The sequence below is a fragment of the Myotis daubentonii genome, chromosome 11 (genome assembly GCF_963259705.1).
Source record: "Myotis daubentonii chromosome 11, mMyoDau2.1, whole genome shotgun sequence".
In the NCBI taxonomy this organism is placed as follows: Eukaryota; Metazoa; Chordata; class Mammalia; order Chiroptera; family Vespertilionidae; genus Myotis; species Myotis daubentonii.
The window spans coordinates 44667474-44690785 of NC_081850.1; the positions used below are offsets into that span (position 1 = coordinate 44667474).

The 23312-nt window shown below is 40.9% G+C and overlaps 1 pseudogene; it reads right to left on the reverse strand.

Annotated features, from left to right (window-relative positions):
- Positions 1–16870, reverse strand: part of LOC132211689 (tubulin beta-2A chain-like) — a 54433-nt pseudogene extending 37563 nt beyond the window's left edge.
- Between the last annotated feature and the right edge of the window lie 6442 nt (positions 16871–23312).

The window sequence follows — 23312 nt, forward strand, 5'->3', positions numbered from 1 at the left end:
TCTCACAGATGTTGCTGACACATTAGCAATTTATAAACTCATATTGCAGACACAGTCTAAACTCAAGGCAATGCAGAAACACGTTTCAGCCAGCCCTCCTTTTTGCTGTTCCATCTTTGCTTCTTCGCCTAGCCACATCGCGCTGTCTGACAGTCTCTAACCCTGGCCCTTTTGTCAGTCTTCCACCTGGAATGTACTCCATCCCCTGTCCTTGTTCACCCAGAAACTCCAACTCTCACTTCATAACCCAGTATAATTGTCCCTTGTTCCGGGAGGCTTCTGAGATTTCCCCTCCATCCTCACCCATAACCTCACTAGGGTTGCCCATAGCACCCTCATACGCTCTGTCACCATATTTACCAAATCTTGGGGCCACTTTATTTATATGAGATCCTTGAGGAGGGAGCTGAGGTTTCAATGGCCTCTGGATCTCCTATACTTTGGGCAGTGACCTGCATGAATAAATACTCAATAAATGCTCATTTTAGAGCACACAAAAACCTTTGAAACATCTAATTTAAGTCCTTCATTATATATATGGAGTCTGGGGCATAAAGAAATTAGGAGCTGCTTAAATTATTACTCCTTTTGGACCTTCTCTGGGCTTCAGCCAAGGTGTCACATTATCGCCAGGGCTGGCCCAAGAGATGAGGGGAAAGCTCTGGAAAGGTTTATTATTTGCCTTCACACTTTTTACTTAACAAAAAGGAAAAGCTAAAACTAAACAGAGGAAACTAGCTTACTGGTGGTCAGACTTCCTGCCCGACGCCTGCCCGGTAAGAGTTAAATTTCCCTACTCTCGATGGACAGTGAGGACAGCCAGGACAGCACTACTCAGAGGTGAGGCTGTGCGGGGTCCAAACCTCTCCACACTCTCTTCCCTCTCAACTGCTGGGCTAGAACAAGGCTCCCCACAGGAAGCAGGTGCCAGGGCCTTTCAGAAACCCTAGGGCAGTGATAGCGAACCTTTTGAGCTTGGGGTGTCAGCATTTTGAAAAACCCTAACTTAACTCTGGTGCCGTGTCACATATAGAAATTTTTTGATGTTTGCAACCATAGTAAAACAAAGATTTATATTTTTGATATTTATTTTATATATGTAAATGCCATTTAACAAAGAAAAGTCAACCAAAAAAATGAGTTTGTGTGTCACCTCTGACACGCGTCTCATAGGTTTGCCATCACTGGACTAGTGCCTTCCCTTGGTTTACCATTTGGCTCAGATAAGGTGAAGGAAGAGAATTAGAGCTGGGGCAGAGGAGGAGGAGAGAACGCAGAGGCATGGACAAAGGAGCAAAGGGAGAGGGAGTGGAGGCATCAATGGAGATGATTCTACCATGGGTGGCATCATTTGCCCTGAGGTTAATAAGAGAGATGAGAGATATGTGTCTCCATCTCGAATGGTCTTAGGGATATCCAGAGGAAGTTCTCTCTGGCTTTCTGTCTGTCTCTTTTTCCCCTCTCTAAACCTGCCGCCCCCATCCCCTGCCCACCCCCCCGCCCCGCCATGTACGTGTGTGTGTGTGTGTGTGTGTGTGTGTGTGTGTGTGTGTAACATGGCTTTGTCCCTTTGGCAGATAAAACCTCTAGACTCAGGGTTCCATAGCAGAGCACACATGCCCCTGGGCTGCTGTGGCTTTCTAAGGGTAGGGATCATATGCCACTCCAGTCTGAGAATGGGGCGCCATAGGAGTGCGACACAGGGCAGAAGCATGAGAGTGTGGGCAGAGGCACAGGAGGGCACAGACAGTGGTCCAAGGTGAGGGAGATGAAGGAAGGCGGCAAAGAGAGACTTCTCAGTCTTGTACCCGAGTCCGCTGCTGGAGCTACTTCTTGAAGATGCCCAATGTCAGGCAGGATCCACACTGAGAAAACGGGATGTGATGAGACACTAGACTCACTGACTCACTTTCTAGTTTTAGCTTTGCACCAACCAGCTGTAGGGTCCCGTGCAAGTCACTGTACCTCTCTGCGTCTCAGTTTCCTTATTTGCAGAAGGAAAATGTTGGACCAGATGATTTCTGAAGGTCTTTCCGGTTCTAATAAGTTTAGGATGCTGTAGTTTTTGCTAAGGCTTTAACGAAATTAGCAAAAATAAAATTAGACTAAATATTATTTGGGGGACTTTTGGGCAGTGCTTAGCATGGGTGTATGAAGTAAATTCCTTACTCTAGTTTTTATGCCTGAATGGAAGGCTGCCATTATCTATCTACAAAAAGGCACTCTAACTCTCAAGCAAATTTCTGAAGAGCAGATTTTATTTCTCTTGTTGTGGCCCTTGAATGCTATCCTTGTTACATATGAGTGCTAATTACCAGAGATTAATTAGTCATCATGAAAGTACTTCTGCAGCAGCCCCCCAATCACTGAACGGCACTTGGCTCTCCACAGTGATCAGTGAGGTGACACTCTTTGGAGGTCATAGACGAGCCTTTTGACAATGTTCTAGTCACATTCTCGGAAGAACAGCTGTCATAGGCGGATGTCCTGAAAATAATTAAATGAAAACAAAAACAATAGCTAATTCCAGAAATGGAGGTAGTTTGGTGAACAATCCCAAGGAGGCGGGGTATTTCCCAGGGATTAAAGGTGGGTTATTGGAAGGTGATTCTCTTGGGGCTATTTCTGGCTCTGTTAGAGCCCTGTGGCCTGAGCCTAGGCGATCTGATCCACTTCATACCCCTTCGCTTCTCTCTGGACCTATCAGAAGGTACTGCCAGTAGGGATATTGTGAGATTTAATCAATTATTGTTTAAGGACAGAAAGATCCTTGGATGAAAGGAGTGAAGATAAAAGCAAAGTCCAGCCACATCATCACCTCTTTCCTCTGCTCCTCTTTCTTCCATTAGTGACATGAGAATGCAGCTGAGTGTGCTTTGGTGCGCCTTGTTAAATAGAAAAAAATAAGCAGGGAAATTATATTTTCAAAATCAAGTGCTCCTTCTTCTCTGTAACTCGTGCACCGTAGATAGGCTGGCATTTGTGTCTCATCTCTCTCTCTTATATATATTGGGTTGTCCTCTGTGTCTAATTTTCCCTTATTAATGAATCTCCCCCTTTGTCCTGCACAAATCCAGGAGGGTGATATTTATACAAGAAGATTACTCATTAGTGGATATCCAGTGAAAGCAAGCATATCTGTCACCCACATCTGACCTAGAATGGGCTGCCCTTTTCTTAGTTGGAATTATTTGTTGATCAGTTCTTCCTGGTATTTAGATTTGTGGTTTAGGGGGAAAAGACCCACACACCTCTGAATCTTGAAAAGACAGAGCCCTCTAGGCAAGGTGCTAAACTGCTCTGATATACGTACATCTTCCCAGTAAAGAGAGACTAACCCAGACCACGTTTCAGACATAGATATTTGTAAAGGAAACCAACTGTTGGCTTGTGCAGGAGGGGCCTAGGGAGGCTCCCCTTGACCAGTTCTGAAATGACTTTGCTGGCATTAATGCCTTAAATTCAGAGCTTTAATCTATAATCTTAGTGCTATCTTAATGGATGCTTAAGTGTGCAAGCAACATTCATGTCTTCATTTTTCTCAAGTTCAACTCAATTTTTATTACTCTGGCAAGGCAAAAGCTTGCCTCAGACAATGCTAGGTGTCCCCACCTGTCTTTGCTCAGAATTGTGGCTGAGTCTCTGGGCTGGTGTGATCAATACATGGTACAGGCCATCCTAGTCGTCCATCAGCCATCCACACAGGCTTTTGATTTAGGGCCCCTGATGCTCTTGCTACTTCTGTGCCGCCCTGTGGCACGGGAATCTCAGCAAGGCCACCTCTTGGTTCAGTCTGCTGGGACATTTTTGAGATTTTCCCCTTTCCTTAGCATTTTAGCTGAGAAATAGGGTACAGATCGTCTCTGCTCTTGGGCCCTCCAAATCTTAAGTTTTTGGAAGGTAGGGACAGGATGGTAAGCTCTTCCTGCTTTGTATCTGTCACATCTTCTTCTGAAGCAATTAACATTGATTTGACTCTCAGGAGGGCATAAGGTAGGTAGGGAGGAAAAAGGTAGTTAACATTTCAAAACTATAATAATTTTAGTTTTCAATAGGGATGGGCTTTGAATGCTAGATTGTGGGACTTCAAGTCAGCTCCACAGGTGGTGGGATGGCATAGGAAGTGTTTGAATGGAGCATGACATGATAGAAACTATGAGTAAGGAAGATTAGCCAGAAACTTGTATGGAGGTGGCTTTGGAGCAATATGAGATTAAAGCTGTAGAAGGCTATATTATAAAAGACCAGTGAGAGATAATAGAAGTTTTGATTCTAAAATGCCATTGAGTACACAACATATCACTTTACCTAGAAGGTGTATATGTAGTTCAGAAGTAAAGTAGGCATTGCTGTGAAGCCACTGAGTCTTAAACTTTAGAACTCTTCACTTGCGCAGGCTCTTTCCAAGACCCGGATGTGTAGGATTTTGTAGCCATAAGATTCTATGCTTAAAAAACCCTAAAAAATTCCCTAAATTTTATAAGCATCAGGACTTAAAAGTTGGGTCTGATCCTGGCAATACGCAAAATATGTATTGTAGAGTCCAGTTTAACAGACTGTATGAATAATCTACAGTTGTTGGTATTGTGACAAACACACAGATGACACAGTATCGTCACTGCTGTTAAGGAGACATTAATGACAGCCACAGGAAAACAAAGAAAGACATTTCTTGGGAAATCTGTGGGTCTTGGAAACATATTAGATGTGGCAGAGTACAGGGAGTCCGAGTGAAGTCCATGATGTGAACTGCGGAGAAGGAGAGAGTGCTAGAGCTGTGGGAGTCACGGAGGATGCAGAGAGAACTGTGGGATCAGGAGTTTGTTTAGATGAATTAATTTGTACAAACCAGCTCATCTACAAACATGCCTATCAAACAGATGGAGATGTGTATCTAGGGCTCCAGGCATTGTGTGAGGGTAATTGTTAGGTCAAAGGAAAGTCCAGGAACGGATGCATGCCACCGCAAGGCAGATGGTGACGGGGATACTGGACCCTCCCTGGAATTCCTAACAGGTCAGCGTGCCGGCCAGATGCTCCCCCCCCCCAGCCCCTCACTAAACAGCTGTGTAAAAAAGTGCCTCCCTCCCTGTTGGCGAGACTTCGCTGGCCCTGCCCTTTGGGGCCCATGTAGCTCACCCCGGGGAGTGCAGATTAAAATACCACCTTTGATTTGCCTGATTCATTAACTCTGACATTTTCTCCTGCACTGCGAACCCTTACAATAATGATAAGAGATTTGGGCATTATTAGAGGTAGTAATTGAAGTCATGGAAGTGGATGAGGATCTACTGGGGAGAGGGTCACCTTAGTAATTTTAAAAAATATTTTTACTGGTTTCAGAGAGGAAGAGAGAAGGAAAGAGATAGAAACATCAATAATGAGAGAAATCATTGATAGGTTGCCCCACACTGGGGATCAAGCCTGCAACCCAGGCATATACCCTGACTGGGAATCGGCTGTTTATTCCTTCCAGTGTATTCTTTATTTTTGACTCATTGTTTTTCATGGTTTCTCTATCTCTTCTCATGCTGTTGAGCATCCTTATAATCATTACCAAGAACTCTATATTTGATAAATTTCTTTTTAAAAAAAGATATATTTTATTGCTTTCAGAGAGGAAGAGAGAGAGAGAGATAGAAACATCAGTGATGAGAGAGAATCATTGACCAGCTGCCTCCTGCGTGCCCCACATTGGGGACCGAACCCAAAATCTGGGCATGTGCCCTGACCAGAAATTGAACTGTGACCTCCTGGTTCATAGGTTGACGTTCAGCCAGTGAGCCGGCTGTCTGGGCTCTGATAGGTCTCTTATCTCCATTTCACTTAGCTCTCCTTCTGGAGAATTCTCTTGTTCTTTCATTTGGGCCTTATTTTTTTGTCTCTCCATTTTGGCTGGCTGTTTTGGCTTATTTCTATGTATTAGGTAGATCTGCTGTGACTCCCAGTCTTTTTGGAAGGTCTCTGGTTCAAGCCAATGTCAGATATTGTTTGTGACTGGCCCTGAGTATCCTGTTTGGAGTTGTCAGCTGTGGGAGGCTCTCTCTGCTGAGGCTGGGTGTGTTTGGAAAGGACCAAAATGTGTATCAAGTTCTGCTTTTCCTAGCCTCAGGTCCAGAAGCAGGTCAGTCAAAGACTCAAAGCACCCAGAGATCCACCTCTGCCTGCAGGGTGATTATTATTCTCAGTCTCTTAATGAGCCTTGGACTGTATACCTCAGTAAGGTGTAAAGTCCATAGGGTTGGGGGAGAGGTTTTCCAATGGGTGGGCAGTTGCTTCCCCCCAGGCAAAAGCTGCCTGGAGGGTAAAGTTCTGCCTGAGAAAGAAGTCCTCTGCAGTGTGGGGCAATGACTCAGCATAGGAATCCAGGCAGCTGCCCTCTGAGCTCTATTCCCAGAGCCACCAACCCTGGATTCTCCTCACTCAGCTAGTCTTCAATTGATTATTCAGGATGATTTTTCTAAATTTCAGTTGTAATTCCAGTTTGGTTCTGGGAGAATGTCAGTGTAACTTCCACTTAATCTACCACCATCTTGGAATCCTCACCTTAGTGTCTTTTAATGCCCCCTTGTTAGGGCCCTTCTAAAAAATGTGTCCCCATTGTTTTTTTTTGTTGTTAATCCTCACCTGAAGATATTTTTTTCCATTGATTTTTAGAGAGTGGGTAGAAGCGAAGCAGAGAGGGAAGGAGGGAGATAGAAACATCCATGTGAGAGAGAGAGACATTGATTGGTTGCCTGCTGCATGCACCTTGACCAGGGCAAGGGATTGAACCTGCAACCCAGGTATGCCGCCCTTGACTGGGAATTGAACCTGCAACCCTACGGTGTGTGGGCTGATGCTCTAACCATTGAGTGAGCAACAGTGGTCAGGGATGGTGCTCTACTTTATCACATGGTTGGCCTTTACATTCTCTTTGCCCTAAGGTGCAAAGAGAGTCCTTCCTGAGGTGGAAGAGAAGCAGTGTTCATTTTCAGTGGCCAAGTCACACTAGATGCTAAATATTTTGAGTATCACTACTGGAGATAGGCAACTGTGTGACCTTTCTATCCTCACGATAATCAGTAGATATTGAGAGGAGGTGATGATATTCCCATTTTGTAGATGAAAACTGAGATATAGAAATGTGGCTTGACCAACCTCAGATAGTTAAGGTGTTGCTGAGACTATAGCCCTGGCCTCCTCGTTTCTATCTTCTGTTCTTGCTACAAAAGCCCAGTGACACAAAGGATAGGACATTTGTTATCATTTTCCCTGAAGAAACTTCTGGAATATTTAGTACTTCTCTAGAGAATTTGTTTGTGGCCTATTCAGTCAAGAATCCATTTACCTTTGGAGACCATGGTTGATTAAATGGCAAATTCAGAATCCTTGATTAAGAACAACATCCCTTTTTCAGATTTTGCTGGAGAACACAGGGGTTACTGCAATTGCTATGTAATTAAAAAAAAAAGGTTGTATCTGTCTCTGCCAGTTTCTCATTTCCTCCCTACAAAGTATTTATGTCCTAAGGCATGCTTCTCTTGAAAAGAAAATGTATTTATTTATTTTCCCACAGTTACATTCCATGCCAACATCTCTTCTGAGGTGCTAAATCTTAATGTCTAGGATTAACTTGAGTTAGATAGTGAATGCAAGCTCACTGTATAATTTTTGGAAAGATCTGATGATAACAATGATTTCTTTACATGATAAATAAAATGCTTTACAGCTATCTATCTATCGATCCAATTTATCTATTATGTATCTGTCAATATCTTGAATGTTATAGGCAAATGTTGACTCTGAAAATGCCAGTATCTATGGGTTCTTTTCATGTTGATATATTTTCAGATTATAAATAATAATCGGCAGGATCGCATTCAATTGGGATAAGTTTAAAGTAACAGTAGTTTGTCTAGATTTCATAATCCCTTATACTTTAGATCAGTGGTTCTCAACCTTCCTAATTCCGCAACCCTTTAATACAGTTCCTCATGTTGTGGTGACCCCCAACCATAAAATTATTTTCGTTGCTACTTCATAACTGTAATTTTGCTACTGTTATGAATCGTCATGTAAATATCTGGTATGCAGGATGTATTTTCATTGTTACAAATTGAACATAATTAAAGTATAGTGATTACTCACAAAAACAATATGTAATTATATATGTGTTTTCTGATGGTCTTAGGCGACCCCTGTGAAAGGGTCGTTTGACCCCCAAAGGGGTCGCGACCCACAGGTCGAGAACCGCTGCTTTAGATAGATGCAGATTTCATTTTGCAAGGCATATAATGTACATTTTAAAACGAACTATTTATTTGGATGTTTTCAGATTAACTTTGCATTTGCATTGTGGGGAAAGGAAATAGGATTTGATTATTTACCAGTGATAACTGAAGCATATCCTGTGTACTACAGGGTAGATAAAATGTTACAGGAATTTTTTGTTGCTTTAATATATGAAGAGGATGACTACCTCCTCCCAAAATAAGAGGTACTTAGCTGGATTGACAGATGTCTACCTAGAGTGTTGAAATGATCAAAAGCATACCTGAATGTTTAAGTAAATGAGAATACTCATTTAGAGACAAAGCAAAGGTTTGAAGGCTGAATTTAAGTTTGTCTTTGATGTTTAATGGGAAGAACTTGGGTGCTGAGATAAACCTGTGTTGATTCCTTCGGGTATGACTGTGCCTGTGGTTCATATCTGGCATCTCTTTTGGCAGTTTTCTGTGTCTGCTCTAATTCACCAGTATCTGCACCATAACTGACAGATAAATATTGTAAATATCAACGCTGTTACGCTGACCTGGCTAAATACTTGCTTGGCTGTGTAAGGAGCATTGTAACCACATGTTCATCAAATAACCTCTCTGAACCTTAGTTTACTCCTCAATAATATGGAAATAATAGGATTGTTGGGAAGATCCCTTTAGATACTGTGTAAATGTTTACCATCTTCTCTAGAAAACAGTAGGGGCTTAATAAATGTTAGTCCCCATTTACCTTTCCCTCTGTTTTCCTGATCTTGCCGAGAGAAACCCTCTCCATTCTTGTCCCAGGAATCATAGGTTTCCAGGACCTTAGAGAGTGGAGAAAATGCTGGGGTCATCAGGACCCACAGTCCTTTAGACTTGGGGTTCTGTCTTACTAGTAAATGTTTTAACTATAATCTAGACCCGTGGTTGGCAAACTGAGGCTCGTGAGCCACATGCGGCTCTTTGGTCCCTTGAGTGTGGCTCTTCCTAAGCCTTAGGAGTACCCTAATTAAGTTATTAACAATGTACCTACCTATATAGTTTAAGTTTAAAAAATTTGACTCTCAAAAGAAATTTCAATCATTGTACTGTTGATATTTGGCTCTGTTGACTAATGAGTTTCTAGATTCTAGACCAGTCTCAGCTGGGCTGACTGGGCACTTCAAGTCTCTGCCACGTATCTGTTCCATGCCAGTAGCTACCTCAGGACTGTCCTCATGGAGATGACAGAAACACAAGAAAGAGCAAGGCCTCTCGAGTTGTAGACTTAGAAGCACCATACTTGCACTTCTGCTTCATTCTATTACCCAAAGCCAGGCATATGGGCAGGAGGGCAGCGAGAGAGGTTTTTTGGGAAGGAGGGTCAGTAGCATTATTTCAAATGGCAGTGCACAGTTTTAAAAAAATCATTTTTGCTACACATCATTCTAAAAAGGACCTTTCTGTTCTATAGCTAATGTTTATGATGGGGAAAGTGTTTCTTTTTTGAGTTTCAGCTGCCAGATTATGTGACAACTCCTTGGCAACATATATTGCAAGCCTCAGGTTACTCTTTTTCCATTTTTGTCTAGAATTTCATGGAACAAAGCTAAACAAATGGAACTAGTGACCTTTTATCTATCTATCTATCTATCTATCTATCTATCTATCTATCTATCACCCCCCCCTTGTTGTTTGAAAAGCTTAACTGTAGCATTTGTCTTATAGTAAGCAGTATAACATTTTATCATGAAATCCAAAGTGATCAAAAACAGATCACTTTGACTGTAGATCGAAGCCAGTATTAGATTTGTGTATGTAAATCCGAAATATATCAATATTTAGAGTCAGGTGGTACTAAATGTACAGGTCCAATGAAAATGTGTGAAAACACTTGGATTGTGGTAGTTTCATTTGTGTGTACATGTACGGTATGTGTGTTTTAGTTTTAAATTATGATTCTGCCTAGGTTAAGTCAAAACATGTTTTGCTTTGCTATTTCCACACACACACATCTCTGTACTGCTATAGCTCACTCCCTTCCTGTCTCACAAAGCTTCTATCTTGAATCCACGTTGTTCCCTAAAAACCCCAACCAGGATCAGCCTGTTGGATCCCCAGCCATTGTGCACGCAGTACTTACTCTCTAGGCCAGTGGTCGCCAACCTTTCGGACCTCACGGACCACCAGTGGTCCGAGGGCCACCCGCTGGCTACTGCTGCTTCAGGCTGTTCGTAGTATATTGCAATAGCTGAGGTTTTGTATTTCTGATTTATCCCTAATTATTCAACTTAGTAAATATGTTTCTTATGTCTCTCAACAAAACAAAACACAAACAGAAACTCTCTGAGGGAAATGGCTACATGGTCTCTTATTTTCTATTTCTCCTGCTGCCCAGCAGAGGTCTACTCAGTACCTGTTGACTGGGGCAGTCTTGGCCACTCTCTGGGTAAGAAGCAAACACATAACCATGGAGGCATTTAGAGAATTATTACTTTGCAATTCCTGTTTAGACCATCTTTAGGTGGGACTTATTTATTTAAAATATGTTTTCATTGATTTTTTTTGAGAGAGAAGAAAGGAGAGGGAGAGAGAGAGAGAAACATCGATCCACTGCCTCCAGTATGCCCCCTACTGGGGATCAAGCCCACAGCCTGTGTATGTGCCCTGACTGGGAATCCAACTGAGACCTCTTGCTGCATGGGAGGACTCTCCTCCAACTGAGCCACACCGCCCGACAGGATTTATTTATTTTACCTCTCTACTTATCTTGCCTCATCTTATCCAGAGCCTCAGGTACCTTCTCTGTGCTGTGTGTTTCCCATCTCTGTCTTCAGTCTCCAGTAGCTGAAGCTGGAGGTGGCAGCAACACTGGGAGAGAAACAGGTAGTCTGTTCCTCGGCCTAATCCAGACACACATCACCAAACACAGACTTAAGCAAGAAGCCAAGCTTTCAAGTAAAGCCAGTGAAGCACGGAGGGGGAAGCATCAGAAATACACTCCACATTGACTTGGCGCCTGCTGCCTGGGAGGGGCTGGGCTGTGAATGGAAAATGCTTGTAGATGAAAGCAGGGGAGTGCAGGCTGGGGGGATGTATTTCATACTCACTGTCCATTACAGAGTCCCTGCGAAATGGTTGACCTTAGAAGGGACTCTTGATGGTTACGCCTATGTCTTTTCAACCTGTTGTTCCTATTTGCACTTGTGCTGTATGGATTCCTCCAGGGAGAAGTGTTTTAAAGAGATACAAAAAGCTTTCTACCCCAGAGACACGCCAAAGGTGACAGCTTAGGCAGATAGCTCTCATCCCTCTGTTTATTTTCCTTGGAGGAGGACATATTTCTCCTTCCCTCGAGCTTCTGGATTTTGTGACCTAGGACATGCTTGGATTTAACAGTTTGAACGTTTAAGAACAGTAATTATTTGAGGGACATTCTGTTCTTATATCTATGGAGAGACGGGGGGATCTGGAGTTACTTTTGTAGTTTCTTGAAAGCCTAGATTGCTGACGTGCTATTTTTCAAACTATCATAAGTCAAATTTATCATGGGGATAATGAAATAAAGACAAATATTCAACCAATAATGAAAAGCTAAGTAAACGGGTATGTTTAAGCTCTATTATATGCAGGGAGTCCATTAAGGCAGAACTGAGAGAGACTTTAATGGATTTAACATTAGCAATCAGGCCTGGACTTGGTATAAATCAGACACCATCGCATTTTACTCTAATGCACACCCACTCGTTCGTTAGCACTGTTCAACGTAGATTATAAATATTAGCTAAGAAACCTTCGGTTCTTGAGATTCTTTCCACAGACACAGCAATAATTGAACAATAATGATGACAATTTTATTTTTATGAATCACTATGGCTTACTTTTATTGATTTGCTCTTGGGCCTGGAGAAAGCTTCCTCAGCCAGCATACAACAGGAAATGGTTACAGCATTATCAGATAGGCCGTAAAGAGATAAATAAAATAAAGGGGGGTAGGAATGATGGTGGGATCCGGCAAGCTGCTGATATAAGCTAGAATTACTCCCCTCACTCCCAACAATAGAGCAACTTAAATTACCCCCTTTCTCCCTCCCCGCTCCTCATTCCTAATTCAGTGAAAGGAAAGTACTCCTCGGCTGTAAATGTGCATTAACTTTGGAGCTGAACACTTTGGGGTCCTCGGTGTCAGAGGGAAATAAATAAGATGGGAATAAACGAGCCTGCTCAGGCATTGCGTGGAAAGGAGGGTGAAACCCTGCGGGAATGTGGCCTTTCAGTGCCTCCTTTGATGATGTACAGCTTCTTAATAACAAAGGCAGCATCGCCTTCTGAAATATTCAACCCATGCCTATGAAGGGAGCTGAAGCCTTACCGCCTATGCCTTTGCCAGAGTACGAGATGCACTAGGAGTTCCAGCCAGCTTTGTCTGCCCGTTAGCTCACGCAGGTGAAGAAGGGAAACATCCTGGAGGTAGTAAGAAGGAGAGATGGATGTGGACCTGCACATGTGTTTCTACAGCTGCGTTTGTCCCCCCCACCGCCCTTCTCCGTGATAGATTCCAGATTCCAGAGGTTTTACTTCATACGCATGCCTTCCCATCCCCAGTGATAAACTGGATTTTTGCTTCTGTTTATTTGCTGGATTGGGACCTCACCATGATTTTTAGTGAGAGGAACAAGAGCAAACAAGTCTTGAGAGTCTACTAGTTCTTACAATTCCATGCAGTGAAGCTGACTGCCAGGTCTGGCCATGACAGGGCCAGTGGCAAGAGACATTCTATCTTTTTGCAGTTGCTTCTCATTCCCAATGGATTTTTCTTCCCTGGCCCCACATTTTCAGGACAGTTTATAGTGGAGGTATGGACAAGCTGATGTCTAAGGGCTTATACATTTGCTGGTTCTATGAATCACCTGTGTCCCTATCTGTCTGTCACTCTTGACTGGAAGAACAGGATGCTAACTGCCCCCATGGATAGAGAAACAGCTCAAGGGAGACTATAATGTTAGCTGCTACAACCCCTCACTCTAGTTCATTCTTTATGTCACCTTTTCGATACATCTTTAAGGCAAGTCTGCCTGGGTGCCTGACTCTTTTCTCAGAAAATAAGTTCTTGTGACTTTGAAGTTAATTAAACCCTAATAACAAGCTAATGCTTAATGACTTCATTGATTTAAAAAGTGTTTTAAAAGATTCTTAGTTATTGATCACACCTTGAACTATCATGTCAGAGCTGGGAAATAACTCCAAGATGCTAACATTAAAAACCCCACAAAAGGTCAGCATCATATTTGTGGTTATTGGAGTCAGGGAAGGTGGGCTGTGTTCTCGGCGATGCCAGCCGGGCTCGTTGTGTACTCCCGACTGTGGAACCAAAATATGATCTTGGGAGAGGAGTGATGTCAGGGGGAGGTCCCATAATAATTATAGTTAAAGATAACTAACATTTCCAGTAATTTTTAAGTGCCAACAATTGTCCTGATGTTTTATCTGTATTACATTTAATTCTCACAATAGCCTAACAAGGTAGCTGCTACTATTACTCTTATTTTACATATGACAGTATTAAGGCTTAAAGAGGTAAAAAAAAAAAACAAGCACTCAGGGTTACAAAACAAATAAGGGATAGAGTTGGGATTCAAAGGCAGGCGCATCTGACTCCAAAGTTACTCTCTGAACTGCTATGCAATCTTGTCTATTTAGGATTTATAAATAAAAAGTATATTAAAATAGAATAGTTTGGAAGGAGGAGAAGTAATGTTCTTATTCAGGTATGGAAAAATCATGAAGTTTAGTGGTATTGTATCATTTCTTCACAACAGGGATAAAACTAAAGGCTTTAAGTGAAAAAAAAAAGTCCAAAGTATTATTTTTATGGAGTTGTTAATTGTTTTATGGAGCAAACTCATAAAAGTCACAGACCACAAAATGTAATTACAAAATGCACTTGACATCAATTACAGGAAGCATTGATTTGATTAACTCATGTCTTGTCCAGAAGGCATAAATTATGGGAAATAGAGGATGCATGTATATCTCCTTTCTGAATGGCTAATCATATACCACTCACTATTGATTTATTATGGGGGTGGTGTTGAGCATGCCGTACACTACATGTCGCTCCTTCTGTGATTCAAGGAAACGTGTGTGTGTGTGTGTGTATGTGTGTGTGTGTTTAATTCTCAGCACTCCCTCTTCAAAAGGCCATACACCTCTTGAGAAATCTTTGCTTTTGTCTGATAGAACCTGTGTTTCCTGTAACTTTGTGGTTCTCAAAATGCATCTTGGGGATCCATGGGTCCCTGAGATCTAATCAGGGAATCCCTGAGGTGAAAAATATGTTCCTAATACATGAAGATGATATTTGACTTTTGAGCACTCCTTCTCTCATGAGTGTGCAGTAGGGTTTTCCATGGGCTGCACACATGTGATATCACAACAGACTGGATGCAGAAGCGGACAGGAGAATCCCAGTCTCCTTTTAAGCCAGAAGTTAATAAGATTTGCGAAAATGTAAATGCCAATCATCTAATTCTTTTGAGAAAATAGTTACTTTTTATAAATAAATTTGTTACTATATGATAGGTTTATTGTCATAAAATGAATTCATAAATATTTTAACATTTTTTTTCAGTTTTAATTGCTAGATAAATATGGATAGATGTAACATAAGCCCCACACAAAAAGCTCTCTGAATCCTCCAGTAAGTTTAAAGTGTAAAGAGATTCTGAGACCAAAAAGTTGAAGAAACCCTTCTGTAACCACCTGTGTTTTTGATCTTTGTTTCAATCTTTGTTTTAGAAGCTAGGAAGCCAGAACCAAATTTGCATTCCACCTTCAGCACTGAGCTGAGATCATAAGACCTAAAGTTGGCGGACTCACATTTCCCCGTGCCTTAGCTTATGTTTTGCTCTTATTTCCCTTCTAAATGATTTCATTACTTATTTATTTTCCAAACTACTCTATTTAAAAAATGTTTAATCATAAGCTTCAGATAGGTTATTGTAGGTTGCTGGAAATTAAGCAGATGGTTGAAAGGGTGGGTTGACCTCTTAGAGCATGGTATAGGAATACAATATTGAAGATTTTCATATAAATGGGTCCTCAAATTCAAATGCTGCTGCTTAGAGATTGCAGGCAGAATCTTACTGGTTATTGTGGAAGCCATTGCCACTACATCTACATGAATAGAACTTTTTTTTCTGAAGCCTCTTCACTCTTTGAATTATGCAAAGCCTTGCAAGGTACAGCCTCTCTCCCTCTCTCCATTCCTCCTTCCCCAGCCCAATGGTTTTTCCTCTTTCCTTTCTTCTACTTTGCATTTATATTCTCTATGACCTACTCTTAAAACATATTTTCTAATGCATTTTTTTGAGTGCAGAATAAAAGGCTAGTACTTTCAGCATTACTTCACCTTCATTAACCAGCCTCTTATAACTCTCTAATTTCAGGTTATTGTATAATACTTGAGTTCTCTGGTAATGTACATTACATCGGCACTGTAATCAGTGCACATTTCAAGGACTTCAGTCAACAAGAGTATCCAAAGCTTTGAATTTAAAAAAAGCGTATATTTTTTTTTTTTTTTTGCAAATTAATGTCTAAATAGGGAGATTGGTCTAAAGTATTCAATAAGACATACCCTTCAACTTTAGCATTATGTATGATTGAATAGATGACTGACATTGGGCATTAGTTTATCAATTACTATCATAGTTTTGATGAATGCTGGAATGAACTTGAGAATAGCTTATCTGTCTCTCTCCTAGTTGAATTCAATTGTAAACCTTCAAAGGGGGAAACAAAGCTAAGGTAATGTTTGAATAATGTGGTATTATCTCTGGTGAATGGGTAGTTCCTTTTGGGAAAGCTTTCTGATCTCTTGGTAGTGGAGTTTGGATAGTTAAGAGTTAAATTCTCAGGGCTGAGAGTGAGAGAGAATTAGAAGCTACACTAAAGTATGAGTGAGTTTCTTCTTTTCCAAATGATGAGTTTCTCTCACTTATCGAAACCTATCCTGATACTATAGAGATGGTATAAATGCTAGCCTTTTTTAACCACAAAACTCAGTGACATGGACCAAGCACAATGTATTTATCAGAGCAGAGACCTCTCATGAGGCCACTTTTGTGTAGATATAACAAGTCATAATGTGATGAAAATGAGAGAGCACTCTCCCACAGACAACAGAAGAACCATAATTTTGAGTTCCCTAACAATAGTTATTAAATATCTTTAGAAAATGATTTCCTGATTTACTACTTACAAAACTTACCAGAGGAGAGTTTTCAATCAAGTATACTTATGGCATAGTAGAAAAAATCCAAACATTTGAGCCTGATCTTTAAGGTCCTACACCTCCAACTTTCTAATAAATTATCTCATGCTACCACTCTGTGCACTTTCTTCTGTGACTTGCTTCAAATCTTTGTGTGTGAAATACCCTAGTCCTCTTCTCTTTCTATTAATACTAAAGGTCGGTGCATGAAATTTGTGCACAGGCAGGTTCCCTAGGCCTGGCTGGTGATCAGGGCCGATCTGTGGGGCAACCAGAGGGGCTATTGGGACCATGACTTGCACCCATGTTGGCCTGGTGCTGCCCACTTACCTGCTTCACAATCCCGTGTGATCCCGCTCTCATCGAGGCCCATTGGGGCCAGCAGAACCTCCACTGCCACCTGCTGCCAGTGCTGCATCGCCAATGCCCACCATGTTCCGCGCCACCCCCTGGTGGTCAGCGCACATCTAACTCCTGATCTGTCCAACTCTAGCCCGTGGGGACAATTTGCATCTTAGCCTTTTATTACATAAGATAGGGTAGTGGCTATTAGCTCAGGTCTCCAAGTCAGGTGTCTCTGGGTTTGAATCCGCTTTATTGGACACTGAATAGCCATGTGGCCTTGTTGCATGATCAAAGACCAAGTTTATCATTAATAATATGGAAAAATAACAGGACCGATCTCATAGCATTTTTATCAAGATCGAATGGCATGCTGTACATAAGTACTTAGCACCATGCCTGACATATAATAAGCATTCAATAAGTAGAAAATATTATTTCTTCTTTAAGCTTTTAAATGAATTTAAACGTTGTTAGCTGGGACTTCTGGATATCCCAAGTTGGAACTGATTTTTCATCCCCAGTTCATGCAGGACACTTCATTTTCTCATAGTTTTCTTTGGATCATGATGGCTTGTGTGCCTGCCTAGCTCATCCATTGAAGAGTGTGCCTCAAAGGGCTGAATCTGTGTCTCACTCCCCTGAGAATCTCCCCTAACACTCGGCATGGTGCCTTGCTCAGGGGTTGAGTTAAGTCACATGCCCTGTGTGCCCTGAGAATTGTCATTTGTGCCTAAAGTGCAATCCAGGTCCACAAGAAACTTGCCATCTTCAGGGAGATAAAGCTAAAACACATGGTACACTTCAGAGAGGAGAGACAGAGAACTCCATGAAAACCTGCTTTCTGGTGGAGGGGCAGTTTCTGGATGGACATGTTAGGGAAGAGGGTATGGAGGGATGAACAATGTTGGTTAGAGTCTCAGTGCAGGTAAAATTTACATACAGTGAAATGCACAGGTCTTAAGAATACAGTTGGATGGGTTTGATAAATATATGTACTTGCATGACTACCATCAAGATATAGAACACTTCCATCATCTCAGAACGTACCCTTCTGCCCAGTTCCAGTCATTCCCAACTCGCAGCACTTAGTTTTCTGATTCCCACTTTCATAGACCAGTTTTTCTTGTTTTGGAAATTAATATAACGGGGATTATATGGTATGCACTCTTTTGAATCTACCTTCTTTCACTTATCATAATGTTTTTGAGATTTATCTACGTTGTTTGTCAGTAACTCATTCTTTTTTACTGTTGAATAGTGTTCTTTGTATGAATATATCATGATTTGTTTTTTCCCCGCAGGGAAACATTTGGATCATTTCCAGTGTTTAGCTGTTATGAATTATGAATAATAAACATTAAAATTATTATAATAAAATAATAAACCAGTATTTTTTGACATATAGTTACATTACTCTTGGGTAAATACCTAGATGTGGAATTGTGCATTTATAGATCACATGTGTATTTAACTTTGTGAGAAACTGTCAAAACATTTTCTTAAGTGGTTGTACAATTTACTTTTCCACCAGAAAATTAAGAGAAGAAAAAAATAATCATTTATCATTATTCCCATATTTATCATTTTTGGTGCTCTTTATTCATTCCTGTAGATCTGAATGTCCATTTGTTTTTATTTTTCTGAAGCCTCCAAAATTTCCGTTACCATTTCTTATACATAATTTATTTTTTCTAGTTGAATGTTTTTCTCATGTTTTCAGTATCATGAAGTATCATAAAATGATTTTTTCACTTGATACAGAATTCTAGGTTGATAGGTCCTCCACCCTCTTTATTCTGCAGTTAAAAAAATATCATTGTATTGTTTCCTGGCCTCCACTGAGAACTTAGGCTTCTTTTTTATTATTGTTTCCTTTTAAGTAATGTGTCTCTTTTCCCCACTGAATGCCACTATGGTTTTCTTTTTACCTTTGGTTTTCAACAGCTTAATTATGATATTTCTAGATGTGTTTTTATTTTCTTTTATTTTAAAAATTTTATTTTGTTTGGGATTCAGTGAGCTCTTGGAACAGTAACTTGACGTTTTTCATCATATTTGGGAAACTATTAAAAATAATAATTATTTCTTCAAGTATTTTTTCTTCCACATTTTCTTGTTCTTCTGGGTCTCTAATGATCTGTATTAGAGAGCTTAATATTGCTTCTCAAACTACTGAGGATCTGTTTAATTTGTTTTTTTATTATTTTTTTAAAATATGTTTTTTATTGATTTTAAAATTTTAAAAAAAATATATTTTATTTATTTTTTTTACAGAGAGGAAGGGAGAGGGATAGAGAGTTAGAAACATCGATGAGAGAGAAACATCAATTGGCTGCCTCCTACACACCCCCCACTGGTGATGTGCCCGCAGCCAAGGTATATGCCCCTGACCAGAATCGAACCTGGGACCCTTCAGTCCGCAGGCCAACACTCTATCCACTGAGCCAAACCGGTTAGGGCTATTGATTTTTTTCAGAAGGAGAGGAAGGGAGAGGGATAGATAGAATCATTGAAGAGAGAGATACATCATCAATCGGCTGCCTCCTGCATGCCCCCAAAGGGGATCGAGCCTACAATCCGGGCATGGACCTTGACCAGGAATCAAACTTGTGGCCTCTTGGTTCCTGGCTCGATGCTAAACTGCTGAGCTACACTGGCTGGGCTATTTTGTTTTATTCTTGAATCTTTATTTTTCTCTGTTCTTTATATTAAGTAATTTGTTGATTACATTTAAAATTTGTTGATTCTTTATTCTGTAGTCTCAAATCTGTTGTTAAGCCATTTTGGTGAATTTTAACATTTTAACTGCTTCCCTTTTTAGTTGTAGTGGTTCCATTTGGTTCTTTTTAAAATTTTTCATTTCTCTGTTGATATGCCTTATGAGTTATAGTAATTCTAACAAGCTTTTCCTTTAAGTCCTTGAATCTACTTAAAATAGCTGTTTTGAAGTTCGTATCTATAAATTCCAGTCTTCCAGTTTTAGTGTCTATTGACTGCCTTATCTTTTGATGGTGGGTCACATTTTCTTGTCTCTTTGCATATCTACTGTTTATTTACTGTACACTGGACATTATGAATGATTCATTGTAAAATCTCTGGATTTTTTAACTTTTCACTAAAGAATATTGATTTTTGTTCTTCCAGGCAATTAAGTTACTGGCTGGTCCTTTTGAACTTATGTAGGCTTGATTTTATTAAGATGGGTATTCAGTTGGATTTTTTCATTTGTATTGATAGGCTGAATCCTTTAATTCAGAGACATACACTTTAATTGTAGGTTTTCTTCTGGGGTTTCAATCGAAAGCCGAAGATGTTTCCCAAAACCCTCTAACTTCAAAGCACTTGAACTTCCAAGTCTTCCTACTCTACAGTAGGTAGCACCAAATATTTCTGCTCATCTCTTAGCCTCCCAACTGTTGCTTTCTGCTGGGTTCATTGCAGTCTTCCTTGTGCAAATTTATACTAATAAAAGGATAATATGCTAATTAGACTGGATAGACTGGATGTCTTCTGGACAAAGCCACAGTGGCAGGGGCCGGCAGGGGCCAGCAGGGGCCGGCAGGGGAGAGTAGTTAGAGGCAATCAGGCTGGCAGGGGAGCATAGTTAGGGGCATCAGGAATGCAGGCAGAGGCGGTTAGGGATGATCAGGCAGGCAGGCAGAATGGTTAGGGGCGATCAGGCAGGCAGGCAGGTGAGTGGTTAGGAGCCAGTGGTCCCGGATTGCGAGAGGGATGTCTGACTGCTGGTTTAGGCCCAAACCCTGTGGGAAATCCCCCAAGGGGTTTCAGATTCTAGAGGGTGCAGGTCAGGCTAAGAGTTCCCCAGGCCTCTAGTGTAGTATAAAAGTCAGCCAAAGATTTGAAGGGAATTTATATATCAGGTTTTGAGATTTCTTCCTTTGGATCCTTCATTTTCTGGATTTCCTTTCTTAACCTCCAGCTACTCTGGAGGTCCTGAGCTCTGTTCGCAGACACTTCAAGCCAACAAGACTGCAGTTCTGCTTGAACTCCAGTTGTCTAGCATCTCTTAAGAGAAAAGCTATAGAAGTGATGCTCTCACTCAGCGCAGTTTCCTTTTTTCACGGGTTTACTGCCCTCCAATATACGCTTACTTCTAGTTGTTTTCCAGTTCCTTCAAATAGTTATTTTTAAAAAATTTGTCCAGTGATTATAATTCTTAGTTGCAGACAATTTATTCTGATACAAGCTATTCCTCCATGACTGAACCGGCGACCTCTGTGTGTTTGTTTCCTAGTAAGCAGTCCTGACTGGAGATGAGGTTTTGTGTGAAGAAAGATTGGTTTATATCTGTGAGCTGGAGTATAGAAGGCCTTAAAGGCCAGACAGTGGCTATTTTACATGATGGAGGAGACAATAGGCAAAGGGTCATGTCGGAATTATAGATAGCTTTTGTTTTTAAATACTGGAATGATGCTGACATTTATTATAATTCATGGAGAGATTTGACATGTATTCAAATGAATTGATATGATGTTTCTATCATTTACATGAAACAAATGTCAAAACAGAAGATCCTCAATTTATCCTTGTAAGTCCTTTCCTCTCTCTCTTCTCCCTCCTCTCTCTTCCCTCTCCCTTCTCTCTTTTCCTCTTTTTTCCTTTTCTTGTTTTTTTTCTCCCCTCTTTTCCATTTTCTTTAAGTTTATGACTAATATGTGAAGAAGGTAATAGAGCTATTCAAACTTACCTCAAGAATTCAAAGTTGGTCTTCAAAAAGAGTCCAACATTTTTTACTTAGTAAAAGCATTTATTTTTATTTTTCGACTTTACTATTCTCAGGGCTTAATAAAAATATTAAAACCAGAGAAATCATTAAATAGTAATATAGCATTTCCAAAAACACTGTGAAGTGCCTGCAATTATCATTGGTAATTCTATGTAGCTACTTGGAAAAATGGTTTTGATCAAAGCATGATGAAAAATTATCTGTATACTATGATGCCGACTGTGAAAATGTTATATACATGATAGATTGGAAGGGAACATACAAAATGTTAATAGCTGTATGATGATAGGGTTGTGAATCTTTATTTTCCAAATATTTTCAAAATAGAGGTAATTTGACTGTATTTTAAAATTCCCTTTCACTGGAGTAAATGTGCCAGGATTCAGCAAGGTCACACCTTCTAACCTACAATTAAAAACCCCCACTATTAATTAAATCTGGTGACAACCTTCCTCCGTATGCAGTGGAGAGCTCCCACCTGCCCTGGCTAGTACTGTCAGTAGTGCTTGGGTGCTGACCTAGTGGTGCTGGACAGGGAGGAGGCAGACAGACATCAAGATGTCTAGAAAAGCCTGAATCCTGTGATTTTGGGTGGAAAACCACAAGGTGCCAAAGGTGCACAGAGAAAAGATGGGACACAACCTCAGGACAGAGGCTGAAGCTTGCATCAGCTAGCTGCTTTATTCCCCACTAATCCCCATGCTGTCCCTCCTCAGCCTCATGCTTGTGATGTGGTGCTGGTGGAAGATGAGCTCAGAACACTGTGATAAGCTGTACTGAGGGCTACCTTGTGGCGACTGTAACTTTTGGTGAAAAATTATTATGTTGGTGGAGGGCACGTGGCATCGTAATGCTTATAACTAGGGTTATCGTGACATTTACTGTCCAAGCTAGGACATGTTTAAGGGTCAAAGAGGGTGCTGTTAGCTGTGATAACAGACACAGAGTGGGATATACCGGGCGAACTGAAGCCTCAGGCCAACCTCCCTATAAAATTTGTGGCTTTTTCACCACCCTAGGATAATAATATTTTCGAGTTCATACATGGCTTCCTGTGTCCCCAGGTCACCCCAGACCATCAACAAAGGAATAGGGCCTTGTCCCAGATGGCACTTTCTAGTTCTGGCTTTCTTCTGAATCACTAGGATTTTAAGCAGGAGCTGGAATGATTAATATGACATTTCATGCAAAAATGTCTGGCAAATGAATGTAGGATGGATTAGAAGGGCAAGAATTGTGAGTCAGAGAGCTCAACAAAAAGGTTATTGCAGTGACTCAGCTATTTTGTTGCAGTGACTCAGATAAAAAGCCCAGAGACTGACAGGTACAAGTACTCTTAGAGCAAAGATGGAACCAAACGTCTTCAACATCAAACCTCTCCTGGAAAATCTGCATGTGTGATTACTACAGATACGGAAAGCCCACTCAACCAGGCATTGGAAGTAATAGGCTGTGGTTCCTGATCTGTCACATTCACTCCCAGGGCTTCAGAGCTCCCTCTGCAAGAGAGGGAATTAAAATAGATGGTTATGAAACCCCCCTCCTGTCCCTAAAACACTGCAATGACTCTAAACTTCCCTGAAAGAGTAGAGTTTTAGTTCGAGTTCTTAAAATCCCTGTGCTGTTCAGTAGAAGGGCATGTTCAGGGTAGGAAATGACAATAAAGAAGAGATGATGTCCAGCTAGAGACACATGGGATCTTTTCACTCTTCATGCCTGAGTT